Source organism: Gigantopelta aegis, chromosome 10, assembly GCF_016097555.1.
Source record: "Gigantopelta aegis isolate Gae_Host chromosome 10, Gae_host_genome, whole genome shotgun sequence".
In the NCBI taxonomy this organism is placed as follows: domain Eukaryota; kingdom Metazoa; phylum Mollusca; class Gastropoda; order Neomphalida; family Peltospiridae; genus Gigantopelta; species Gigantopelta aegis.
The window spans coordinates 9,428,342-9,442,595 of NC_054708.1; the positions used below are offsets into that span (position 1 = coordinate 9,428,342).

General features: G+C 38.6%; 1 protein-coding gene across 2 annotated transcripts in view; it reads left to right on the forward strand.

Moving 5' to 3' along the window:
- LOC121384802 (nuclear hormone receptor HR96-like) overlaps positions 1 to 14,254 on the forward strand; it is a 371,804-nt gene that overhangs the window by 58,177 nt on the left and 299,373 nt on the right. The window contains exon 1 of one of the 2 annotated variants that reach the window (XM_041515388.1): positions 8,362 to 9,012. The exons of the other annotated variant lie outside the window; for it this stretch is intronic. The gene's annotated coding sequence lies outside the window, so the exon portion shown is untranslated. Of the gene's footprint in view, positions 1 to 8,361; positions 9,013 to 14,254 lie in introns of those variants that run through there. 2 annotated transcript variants of the gene reach the window in all.

Sequence of the window (14,254 nt, forward strand, 5' to 3'; positions counted from 1 at the left end):
TTTGCATTTATTATATGCAATTCTTTAAAGTGGCCTTAAAATTTATCATATGCAATATTATGTTATTATTTTTGCTTTTATTAGGTTAATGGTAATCTTTCATAGTTTATCTGTATATAGGCTATTCATTGCATTAAAAATAGAATATATAGTCATGGAAAGAAATAGTTTGTTTTGTTTAACAGCACCACTAGAGGACATTGATTTATTAATCATCAGCTATTGGATGTCAAACATAATTTTTACATATAGTTTTAGAGAGGAAACACTCTTATTTTGTTGCATTAGTAGCAAGGGATTTTTTATATGCACCATCCCACAGACAGGATAGCACATTTGATAAACCAGTCGTGGTGCATTGGCTGGAATCAGAAATAGCCCAATGGGCCCATAATGGGGATTGATCCCAAACTGACTGCCCATCAAGCGATCACTTTACCACTGGGCTAAGTCCCACTCCTGGAAAGAAATAAGGGATCACATTCCTCATACTGTGGATGATGGTCCTGGGAGCAGTCAGTATTCGCGAAGTCCCACCCCTGGAAAGAAATAAGGGATCACATTCCTCATACTGTGGATGATGGTCCTGGGAGCAGTCAGTATTCGCTAAGTCCCACTCCTGGAAAGAAATAAGGGATCACATTCCTCATACTGTGGATGATGGTCCTGGGAGCAGTCAGTATTCGCTAAGTCCCACCCCTGGAAAGAAATAAGGGATCACATTCCTCATACTGTGGATGATGGTCCTGGGAGCAGTCAGTATTCGCTAAGTCCCACCCCTGGAAAGAAATAAGGGATCACATTCCTCATACTGTGGATGATGGTCCTGGGAGCAGTCAGTATTCGCTAAGTCCCACCCCTGGAAAGAAATAAGGGATCACATTCCTCATACTGTGGATGATGGTCCTGGGAGCAGTCAGTATTCGCTAAGTCCCACTCCTGGAAAGAAATAAGGGATCACATTCCTCATACTGTGGATGATGGTCCTGGGAGCAGTCAGTATCCGCTAAGTCCCACTCCTGGAAAGAAATAAGGGATCACATTCCTCATACTGTGGATGATGGTCCAGGGAGCAGTCAGTATTTGCTGTTACTATGCTTCCCAGACGGTTTGTCCTTTGGACGTTTCGTCCACAGACGATTCGTCCACCATACAATTCATCCACGTACAATTCGTCCACCCACCTCGGACAATTCGTCCACACGATTACAACATTGTTATTGTCGGTCTGTGTCCATTATGTATAGTACTTTATTGATATGTTGTTATTCAAATTGCTCTTCAATTACACCTATAATTCTGACATACTATTTAGAAAACAAAGCTAGTAACAACTCTTGCTAAATTACCATTTCTACATTGCGATTGCTGTATTACCGTATTCATTTTGTCGACATGATTTTTGTTGTTTCTACTGGGAAGTTTGCGTCGGATGAAAATTTTGTCATTTATGTGAAAAATACCATACCCTATTATAATTACAATATTAGAACAATAATAGAGTATGTCTATCAAATTTTCCCCCATCATACTTGGTAACCCCCTTCTGCTGTGGGCAAAGCCATAGGCAATGTCAGAGATATAGGCATGGCAAAGCTGTTAGGTTAGGTTACAATCTGCACTTCTCTGGCAATTCTCTGTGTCGATACTCCACTAAAATGAAAAAGTGTCCACACATTTATTTAGTCCATGGATGAAATACAGGCCTACGGTAAATAACTAATAGAAAAACATTATAGTGGACGAATTGTCCAAGAAAATTTTTTGGTTGTGGACGAATCGTCTCGAGTTCAACAGTGGATGATTTTTAATGGATGAATCGTCTGTGGACGAAAAGTCCAGAGGACGAATCATCTGCATCCCGTTACTATATACGTGTTCCCTTATATGTTTCAATCAGTATATCTGTAAATCAGGACATGTTAGCGAGCATAAAATGTTAGTGAATTTAGTGAGGTCATACAAGACGCTAATATTTCATTACACTAAATTTTAAAAAGACCATACAACAGACTGTTCTGAGAACCTTTTGTGCAATTGTTTTGTCTGTGATTAACTAGACACAACAACAATGGTTACATACTATTGATTAAACCAAAAGGATAGCAAACAACAATAGTTAGTTAACATGCACATTACTGCAGTTTTCTTCTAAATTCAAGATGTCTGTAAGCTGCATAATGTAAAGATTCATCAGAAACATTTTAGCTGATCCTAAAACTTAAGCATATTCGTTTTTGTTTTTTTATTATTATTTTGTTATGACTTTGCTAAAGTTGTGTTGCTAATATGTCACTTATTTGGATTTAATATTTTATGATTTACAGTACTTATATAAGACAAGTAAAAAGTGTTTTGTTTAACGACACCACTTGAGCACATTAATTTATTAATCATCTGCTATTGGATATCAAACATTTGGCGATTCTGACATACATGTAGTTTTGAGGAAACCTGTTACATTTTCCCCATTAGCAGCAAGGGATGTTTTATATGCTCTTTCCCAGACAAAACAGCACATACCACAGCCTTTGATATACCAGAAGTTGGCCCCTTTCTTTGTATTGGAGGAAAAACTCAGTGAGAGAATGAGTCCAGTGAGGTGGCTCAGTGCTACAAGTGTTTGACACAAGCACCTCAGGTGAATGCTCTACCAACTGAGCTAGATCCCGCCCCCATATAAGACAGAGTCCAAAGGATATTTAATTAAAGAATCATCACTTGTCACTTTTTAATCAGACAAATTATCAACAATACAGTCTTACACTTTCTAAAAGAAACTTTCACCAACACATGTATAGGCAGTTGAATATTTTTTAAATTTTTTTTATGATTGATTTTTATAATTGATTTTTTTTCTTTCTGATTGTAATTCAATCTTGGGTACATAATGAAGCATCACATCGTACGCATACAAACCTGTTAGTCTGAAGACCGGGGCCAATTAGATCAAATGATATGATAATTACTGACGTGTGTTCCTAAAATTGTCAATACCTGATGGGCGACAGTAACCGAAAATCAATGAATGGCGTCAGTACCATGTAGACATTTTGAAAGAAGTGGACCAAATGGCTCTTACCGCCGCATATTAGTTACGTCTGAATTATAAACTGGTAACGTGAGATGAAATGTGAAATGAGTGTGAAATATTAATAAAGCGGGTGGGGAAAATGATGTGGAAGGCCATCTGCAGTCTTCGTCATGAGCAGAGTCAAGGCGAGCTGAAGATCACTCCCCTGAAATCAATCTTTGTCATGAGCAGAATCAAGGCGAGCTGAAGATCACTCCCCTGACATCAGTCTTCATCATGAGCAGAATCGGGCGAGCTGAAGATCACTCTCCAGAAATCAGTCTTCGCCATGAGCAGAATCAAGGTGAGCTGAAGATCACTCCCCTGACATCAGTCTTCGTCATGAGCAGATTCAAGGCGAGCTGAAGATCACTCCCCTGAAATCAGTCTTCGCCATGAGCAGAATCGGGCGAGCTGAAGATCACTTTCCAGAAATCAGTCTTCGTCATGAGCAGAAGCAAGGCGAGCTGAAGATCACTCTCCAGAAATCAGTCTTCACCATGAGCAGATTCAAGGCGAGCTGAAGATCACTCTCCTGAAATCAGTCTTCATCATGAGCAGAATCAAGGCGAGCTGAAGATCACTCCCCTGAAATCAGTCTTTGTCATGAGCAGAATCAAGGCGAGCTGAAGATCACTCCCCTGACATCATTCTTCGTCATGAGCAGAATCGGGCGAGCTGAAGATCACTCTCCTGAAATCAGTCTTCATCATGAGCAGAATCAAGGAGAGCTGAAGATCACTCCCCTGGCATCAGTCTTCGTCATGAGCAGAATCAAGGCGAGCTGAAGATCACTCTCCTGAAATCAGTCTTCGTCATGATCAGAATCAAGGCGAGCTGAAGATCACTCTCCAGAAATCAGTCTTCACCATGAGCAGATTCAAGGCGAGCTGAAGATCACTCTCCTGAAATCAGTCTTCGTCATGAGCAGAATCAAGGCGAGCTGAAGATCACTCCCCTGAAATCAGTCTTTGTCATGAGCAGAATCAAGGCGAGCTGAAGATCACTCCCCTGACATCATTCTTCGTCATGAGCAGAATCGGGCGAGCTGAAGATCACTCTCCTGAAATCAGTCTTCATCATGAGCAGAATCAAGGAGAGCTGAAGATCACTCTCCAGAAATTAGTCTTCGTCATGAGCAGAATCGAGGTGAGCTGAAGATCACTCTCCAGAAATCAGTCTTCGTCATGAGCAGAATCAAGATGAGATGAAGATAACTCTCCTGAAATCAGTCTTCATCATGATGGAGTGGGATCTAGCTCAGTCAGAAGAGCACTCGCCTGAGGTGCTAGTGTCTTAGGATCAAATCACCTCAGTGGACACATTCTCTGATTGTTTTTTCCCCTGTCCCAACCATTGCACCACGACTTTATGTGCTATCCTGTCTGGGACGGTGCATATAAAAGAGCCCTTGCTACTAATAGAAAAATTAATCGGGTTTCCTCTGCAAGACTATATGTCAAAATTACCAAATGTTTGACATTCAATAAATCAACATGCTCTAGTGGTGTCAGTAAACAAATAAAAACTTTTAATTCATTTTAAGGTTTGAGTCTAAAGTCAATAAAAATTCTGTTAACATGGACCAAAGGAGTAAATCATGTTATAAAAATCACTGGTTTATTGTTATTATCTTTAATAGTGGTCATATAACATTAGCTTGCTTAGTTGTGTCTCATCTGGTCCGAGAATCTGACGTGACATGTCTAATAACTGATGTAAATCCACAAGTCTCCTGTCTTTAGACTTTAAACACGGGGCTCCTCTCATAAACTATGGCACAATATTTGCATAACCTCTTAGCTCCAATGCTTGTTTTTTTTTTAAGTGTTTCACAAAATGACTCATTTACACTTTTACCTTTGTGAGACATTTTTGAGATGTTTCGAACACCAGCGTGTTCACAACGAGCTCCAAGAACAAAGACACTGTGCGCAAGTCACTTCTTAGTGACGAGGAAATGTTGCTTTTTTTTTTTTCTTTTTTTTTTCTTGGCTTCATGGACAAAAATGAAATGAAGTAAATAAAAAGCAGACAGGTCATCCATATGTCTATCCAACCATCTATCCATCCATGCATGTTCATTCGTCTGTTGATCGTACCTCTGTCCATCCACCTAAAACCCGTCTATCCATCTCCATCCATCACCCACTCAAAATATTAATTCGTCCATCCGTCCGTCCGTCCATCCATCCATACATCCATTCGTCATCCATTCATCCATTCACCATCCATCCATCTATCCATCTATCCATCCAATTCATCCCATCCATCTATCCATAAGCCAGCCTTCATCCACCCATCCCCTCACACAATATCCATACATCCTTCTATCCATCCCATCCATCCATCCCATCCATCCATCCATCCCATCCATCCATCCATCCATCCCATCCATCCCATCCATCCCATCCATCCATCCATCCATCCATCCCATCCATCCATCCATCCATCCATCCATCCATCCATCCATCCATCCATCCATCCATCCTTCCTTCCTTCCTTCCTTCCTTCCTTCCTTCCTTCCTTCCATCCATCCATCCATCCCATCCATCCTTCCATCCATCCATCCATCCATCCATCCATCCATCCATCCATCCATCCATCCATCCATCCATCCATCCCATCCATCCATCCTTTATCCACCCACCCACTCACACTACATCCATCCATCCATCCATCCATCCATCCTTCATCCTTCATCCACCCACCCACCCACTCACTACATCCATCGATCCATCTATCTATCTATCTATCGATCCATTCATCCACCCACCCACTATCCCTCCATCCTTCCATCCTTCCATCCATCCATCCTTTATCCACCCACCCACTCACACTACATCCATCCATCCATCCATCCATCCATCCATCCATCCATCCATCCATCCATCCATCCATTCATTCATAAATGCATCCCTCCATTCATAAATGCATCCCACCCTCCATGAATGACAATGTTTCTAGAATAAATGGCAGTCAAAAAATATCATCCAGTATTCATGACCCTAAGTGCAGAGCGGTGTAAAAGGACGAGTGTAATTGAATTGAGTATTGCAGTATACATAATACTGTGTGTTGCCCATGTGATTTCGATACTCCGATTGAATAACCATTCGGAATAACACACAGATGGACTGGCTTGTACCTTGGGGCTTGTTAAAATTCAACTCCACTGATATTTGTGTCTCGTTTTTACCCTGGTAATAGCATTTTCTTATTCTTATCTTTCGTTGTCTATAATAGCATATTAGTGTACTTTTACAAATGAATAACAAACAAACAAACAACAAAATTAAATCAAAAGATAAAAAAAATAAAAAAAATAAAAAAAATCTAGATACAGTAATATAATCTTATCCATCTAGATTAAAAAAAAAATAATAATAATTAAAAATAAAAAGGACACTTTTTTGTCATTAATTTTTTAATGAGAAATAGATCATTTAAAAGTAAATGTAGATATTTATGGACGTACATATTAGTTCCTTCTTATTTTTTTAAAGGAATATGTCAGATATTAAATTTTAATAGATTACATAAAACTGACATAATAACATGTAATCAGTGACATAAAATAGATGTTTTAGCTAGGTTTAATGTGTTCCTCAGTTTTATTATCTCCCCTTAACAATGATTAAAGATGAGATATCTACTCGTAGGTACAGTAAAGTACATTTACAATGAACGTGCTTAGAACGAACAACTGCATAGAACAAACTGATCATAAAGTTCCGTTTTATCTCTCTATACATTAATAACCAACTTATGCAACTGTGTACAACGAACCACTGCTATAACAAACTATCATAGTCCCTTCTGGTTCGTTATAAGAGAATTTTACTGTATTACATTTCCGACAGCAGTGCAGCAACTTTTGCGTTTTGCTCCAGCATTAAGTTTTTTACAAACCATATAGATACCGTATATCGCCGTGTATTACCTGACTTTTCAAGCCTTTAAATACCATTATGAGAAGAGCCAACAATTTTTTAAAAAGAAAATACAATAAAATATCGGTATGCATGGAAATATGATACTAACGGATGATATTAAAAGGTATGGGGACTGTAATGTTGATATTTCACTCCCATTGCTATTTGGATATTTTCCACCTTCAGTGAAAATTTTAGGCCCATAGGTCAAATATTGTTACCATTTTTTTTACAATGTTAGCTCATTTTCACTTATTGCCCTCCTTCCTGTCTGGCATACCATTTTTTGACTGCAAAAGAATGCCTTAAATAGCTGGCCAATACACTAAAAAGCTTATTTACATGTAGATGGGCTGTGTTTAGCCTGCCTGCATATTTTAAATCACAATACCTGTATATATGAACCCAAGTAAACAGTTCACTTTTAATGGGTATCCATTTTAGAGAGATTCTCTTCTGTACTGATATTTAAAAAGGGACAGTCAAAATATACACATATTTATATACATGTCTGTCTGTCTGTCTGTCTGTCTATACATGTCTGTCTGTCTGTCTGTCTGTCTGTCTGTCTGTCTGTCTGTCTGTCTGTCTGTCTCTCTCTCTCTCTCTTCTCTCTCTCTCTCTCTCTCTCTCTCTATCTCTCTCTCTCCTCTCCCCTCACTCACTCACTCCCTCCCCTCACTCACACTAACTCACTCGCACACTCACACACATACATATACACTCACACTAACATATACACATAAATAATATAGCATCAGTATCAACTAATTCTAATCTGCGGTACCTAATGAATACTTATAGTTATTACAGTGATAAGCATTTTCTTTGTGTTGGACTACCTGAGCCGATGCAGTCCCATTCAGCCGTACTTTGTGTGGAGCAGAACTCCTGTTAGCAGGCTGGCTGTATGGCGAAGTCGACCCATTCAGAGCCATTTTGTTGACAACAGTAGACTCTTTGAAGCATAAAAACGAGAGGATTAGAGGCCATTTGGATTATTTGTGGTAACATGTCACAGTATTCTACGCAGCACAACAACTGTGTGTGTTGTTGACCGAGTCTAATACTAAGTCTCAGTTGTTGCAGACACAAATATGTAGGGGAGGGGTGTAACATAGAGGAGAGAGAGGTTGGGACAGAGAGAGAGAGAGAGAGAGAGAGAGAGAGAGAGAGAGAGAGAGAGAGAGAGAGAGAGAGAGAGAGAGAGAGAGAGAGAGAGAGAGAGAGAGAGAGAGAGAGAGAGAGAGAGAGAGAGAGAGAGAGAGAGAGGAGAGAGAGGGGAGGGGAGAGAGAGGAGAGAGAGAGAGAGAGGGGAGAGGGGAGAGAGAGAGAGAGAGAGAGAGAGAGAGAGAGAGAGAGAGAGAGAAAGTGACAGAGGTGACATACATACATAAGAAATGAGAGAGACAGAACACAGACTATAAACCAAGTTTTTGTTTTCCTTTTGATAAAGGTGACAAGTCGTTCTGTCCACTGACAACAGTGCCCATTCAGATTTAATTGTCTGAACCATACCATTTGTACAACAAAAATAGAAAGCCCATGCCACAATCAAGAGTTGCCAATCACTGGCAAGAAGAGAAGTGATTCACGTTCCTCAAAGGAAGTTATTTTAGCTGTTGGCACAGAATGCCTCTCATTCTACTACGGTGTTTGAGCAGTGTGTTAACTCCTTTACTACCTGTACGCTGGCTCGCTCACACACCCTACACACTGACCTGCCCTGCTCACTGTACGCTTTTCTACACCGTCGCCTGGCTTGGCTTGGCTGCCTATCACACAGCAGTGAGTTGTGCAGCTCGTAGCACGGAGATAGACTCAAGAACGACTCTCGTGGTGTTTGTTGTAAGACAGTTTTGTTTTTCACTTCACTCTGTGAAGGAGCTACGTACGGATTTATGGGGTAGTCCATTCTGTTGTTGGAATATATTGTGTGTGTGTATGTGTGTGAAGGATCACTGTGTCCAGCTGACGCCGACGACGTGTGTTACATAACTACAGGTGAGAAACGTACACACTCGGTTGGTTTATTTACACATTTTTATTTTACCTTTTGAGAAAACTGTTTACAGATTTGTGTTGTTTGTTGTTTATATACTGGTACTTGAATAAATATACGCTGATGTAGGAAGCTGGGGGGGGGGGGAGCGGAGCAAGGACAAGGGGCATGTGCTTTATATTTTCTTTATAATAGTGTAAAAGTGTGTAAATATAAAAGTGTGGAGCACCTTCCTCCGCCACTGATATATCACATTTTTATTTTAGGTTTTCAGAAAACTGTTTACAGGTTTGTGTTGGTGTGTTGTTTGTTGCTTACATACTTATGTATACTCACAGACACGTGATGGAAAGTCAGTTTAACGGTGAAGGTAGTTGTTTAGGTTTTCAGAAAACTGTTTACAGGTTTGTGTTGGTGTGTTGTTTGTTGCTTACATACTTATGTATACTCACAGACACGTGATGGAAAGTCAGTTTAACGGTGAAGGTAGTTGTTTAGGTTTTCAGAAAACTGTTTACAGGTTTGTGTTGGTGTGTTGTTTGTTGCTTACATACTTATGTATACTCACAGACACGTGATGGAAAGTCAGTTTAACGGTGAAGGTAGTTATTTAGGTTTTCAGAAAACTGTTTACAGGTTTGTGTTGGTGTGTTGTTTGTTGCTTACATACTTATGTATACTCACAGACACGTGATGGAAAGTCAGTTTAACAGTGAAGGTAGTTGTTTAGGTTTTCAGAAAACTGTTTACAGGTTTGTGTTGGTGTGTTGTTTGTTGCTTACATACTTATGTATACTCACAGACACGTGATGGAAAGTCAGTTTAACGGTGAAGGTAGTTGTTTAGGTTTTCAGAAAACTGTTTACAGGTTTGTGTTGGTGTGTTGTTTGTTGCTTACATACTTATGTATACTCACAGACACGTGATGGAAAGTCAGTTTAACGGTGAAGGTAGTTGTTTAGGTTTTCAGAAAACTGTTTACAGGTTTGTGTTGGTGTGTTGTTTGTTGCTTACATACTTATGTATACTCACAGACACGTGATGGAAAGTCAGTTTAACAGTGAAGGTAGTTATTTAGGTTTTCAGAAAACTGTTTACAGGTTTGTGTTGGTGTGTTGTTTGTTGCTTACATACTTATGTATACTCACAGACACGTGATGGAAAGTCAGTTTAACAGTGAAGGTAGTTGTTTAGGTTTTCAGAAAACTGTTTACAGGTTTGTGTTGGTGTGTTGTTTGTTGCTTACATACTTATGTATACTCACAGACACGTGATGGAAAGTCAGTTTAACGGTGAAGGTAGTTGTTTAGGTTTTCAGAAAACTGTTTACAGGTTTGTGTTGGTGTGTTGTTTGTTGCTTACATACTTATGTATACTCACAGACACATGATGGAAAGTCAGTTTAACGGTGAAGGTAGTTGTTTAGGTTTTCAGAAAACTGTTTACAGGTTTGTGTTGGTGTGTTGTTTGTTGCTTACATACTTATGTATACTCACAGACACGTGATGGAAAGTCAGTTTAACGGTGAAGGTAGTTGTTTATGTTTTTATGTGTTTACGATACTAAAGGACATCAAAGAGATCGGCCACACTGTGCTGATAGGTGTGATCAATATTACTAGAACATAGCTAATTACTTGCTGTACCTTGAGTGGGATTATAGCTTATTGGCAGAGTGTGTGTTTGATGTGTTAGAGGTCGATGGATCAATCCCAGTGAGCGTCTACGAGCATGGATCATAACTCAAAGAGGTTAGATTGTCTGGTCACTGGAGTTGGAAGTGGGGGAGGGGGGAAGCAGCAGTGATGGTCTTTATATATTTTAACATAGTTTTACATATACAGTCAGACCTCATTACAATGACCGTCGTTACGACGACATTTACACCATCCGACCACAAATTGTCAGGAACAAACATACATCAGTATTATTCAGCAAATTAGCAACAACCATGCATCCAATGTCTGAAAACACCTCTTTATAACGACATTACATAATCACAGATACCGTAGCACATGACAGTACACACAGGTACTTAGAATCCTTGATCTCGTTGCGAGTCGACAGTGTCACGTGATGTCAAAGTTACTGATGTCAGCTAAATCTATTTTTGAAAATAAACCTTTAGTCATCAATTAAAGGATTAACTTCGAACAATCAAGTCTACTATTTTATATTATGTTATGAAATGATTAGAATGACAGTGAATGCGCCTTGATTAATAATAATATATCTCCGGCAGCTTTTCTAATTAACTCAAAAAGATAATTCTATGTTGTCACATGTAGTTAGGAGCTGGTTTCTTCTTGTATACCCTACAGTAATGACCACACGGTTGTGTCCTACTATACGAAGCCATTAGAGCTGATTTCTTCTTGTATACCCTACAGTAATGACCACACGGTTGTGTTCTACTATATGCATACCCTACAGTAATGACCACACGGTTGTGTCCTATAAGAAGCCATTAGAGCTGATTTCTTCTTGCATACCCTACAGTAATGACCACACGGTTGTGTTCTACTATAAGAAGCCATTAGAGCTGGATTTCTTCTTGCATACCCTACAGTAATGACCACACGGTTGTGTCCTATAAGAAGCCATTAGAGCTGGTTTCTTCTTGCATACCCTACAGTAATGACCACACGGTTGTGTTCTACTATATGCATACCCTATAGTAATGACCACACGGTTGTGTCCTATAAGAAGCCATTAGAGCTGGTTTCTTCTTGCATACCCTACAGTAAAGACCACACGGTTGTGTTCTACTATATGCATACCCTACAGTAATGACCACACAGTTGTCTTCTACTACAGTCAAACCTGTTAACCAGCCACTAAATGGAGTATCAAAAAGTGGCCTTTTAAGACAGGTGGCCCCTGAAAATTGCGAGAGCGATAGTTTCGTTCGCGCGTCGCGCAAGTAAGTACAGTTTGCATAACCTATTTTTTGTTTGCGCATTTAATTTATGACATCATTTACATGATCATGATGGGTTACATAAAAATGAAATGGGTTGCTTGAAGTTGTTTCTGTGTAACCCATAAATAGTTTACATAAATTTTCAATTATCAGCAGCCCAAAACAGATAAGTACCCTTACTAGGTGGTTATGGGTTTGAAATCTTTTCAAATTGGATGCTGCATTTCATGTACTTTGACAAATTTTAAACAGCAGTTCTCTAACTATAATCTTTCAAAAAAAGGGGCGGGATGTAGCCCAGTGGTAAAGCGCTTGTTTGATACACGGTTGGTTTGGGATCGATCCCCGTTGGTGGGCCCATTGAGCTATTTCTCGTTCCAGCAAGTGCACAATGACTGGTAGATCAAAGGCTGTGGTATGTGCTATCCCATCTGTGGAATGGTGCATATAAAAGATCCCTTGCAGCTAATGGAAAAATGTAGCAGGTTTCCTCTCTAAGACTATATGCTTAAATTACCAAATGTTTGACATTCAATAGCCGATGATTAATAAATCAATGTGCTCTAGTAGTGTCGTTAAACAAAACAAACTCTTTAAAAAATTTATTAAAAGGTATCCATAAATTTCCAAGAGTTTAATATATGTAATTTTACCCTTCTGGCAGAAATTCTGACTACCGTATTTGTTTTCTAGGTTCAATAAACTTTCTTCTTTTTTTTAATTAAAGAAAGAAGAAAAAAAAAAGTACTGATGTGCCATTAAGCAAACATTTCTTTCCTTTTTAACCAGCCATGTATTTGTTTGGAATAGAAAATAATCCTATTACCACCATGAGGTGTTGATCCCATAATCTCCAGCACACCCATAGCTGCTGTATACCTTAACTGGCTTAATCCGTACTGATGTATGTATCTGCTGGTGGTATAACACTGGTTCTCCTGGGTGTTACGGCTGTGTATTTTACTCTTGGCGATTGTTTTCCACAACACTCGCCAAGGTTACAATGATTAGTGTCAGATCGCCAGATACACATACATATCGCTTGATGGGTTTAAACCTTCCTACACGGTTCATACACAAACAACACACCTCCAACAACATACCTCCAACAACACACCTCCGATCTTTAATTCACTGTCTGCCTGAATAGTTCCGACTTGTTGACCAGAATGGAAAATATTTTAAAGTGCTCCTTCTCATAAGATGGAGAGTTGTGCTTGACCTGTAATTAGTTGCAGAATAGCTTTCTGTAATGAGAAAGGTTTTCCCCGTAATGGACTACCTATCTGATTTAATTAACATACTGTATTAATAATACTGTAATGCTTGTTTCACCATGTACATAAAACATATGATCTTGAGTCTAAAAACATATTTCTTTGCGAACTTTGTACAATAAGTGTTCTTTTATTCTCAATCGTTAAGATTTTATTAATGATACATCTATTTTTTTTTTTTTTTTTTTTTCTGAATTAATGTAACTAGAGAAAACTGCTTTCACATTTTCGTAAATACCAAGATGTTTTTTACCAGATGGATGGGTTTCATCACAGACACACTACACATTATAAAAGTTATTATAAAGTTGCATTACATAGCTTGGCATTAAAAAAAAAGTCATATGTCTTCTGTTTCATTTTGATCTAGTTTTAAGTTACTAAATTATGTTCCGCAACTTTTTTATTTAATTTTTTAATTCATTTTTAATACTTGACTATAAGCATTTAATATGCAAATACTGTTTAAAAGTACAGAATTTGTTCTTTCCTTTTTTTCTTTCTATAAATAACTATTGATTATCAGTTTCAAAGATAAAAGTTTGTTTTTTCACTTCATTTAAAAACAAAGGTGTATAATACATGAGGAATTATAACCATTCTGTATATCAACATTGTAACCTATGGTAATTCTACATATTGCAACCATTCAATGAATTGGATATGTATAACATGAGGGATTATAACCATTCTGTATATCAGCATTGTAACCTATGGTAATTCTACATATTGCAACAGTGTGAATCAGCATTGTAACCATATGGTAAAAAACTATATTGCAGCTATTCAATGAAAAAAAATAGTTTTGTTTAACGATACCACTAGAGAACATTGATTTATTAATCATTGGCTATTGGATGTCAAACATGGTCATTTAAATTTGACACAGTCATAGAGAGGAAACCCACTACATTTTTCCATTAGTAGCAAGGGCTCTTTTATATGCACATCCCATAGACAGGATAGAACATACCACCGCCTTTGATATACCAGTTATGGTGCATTGGCTGGAATGAGAAATAGCTCAAGGGTTCATCGACGGGGA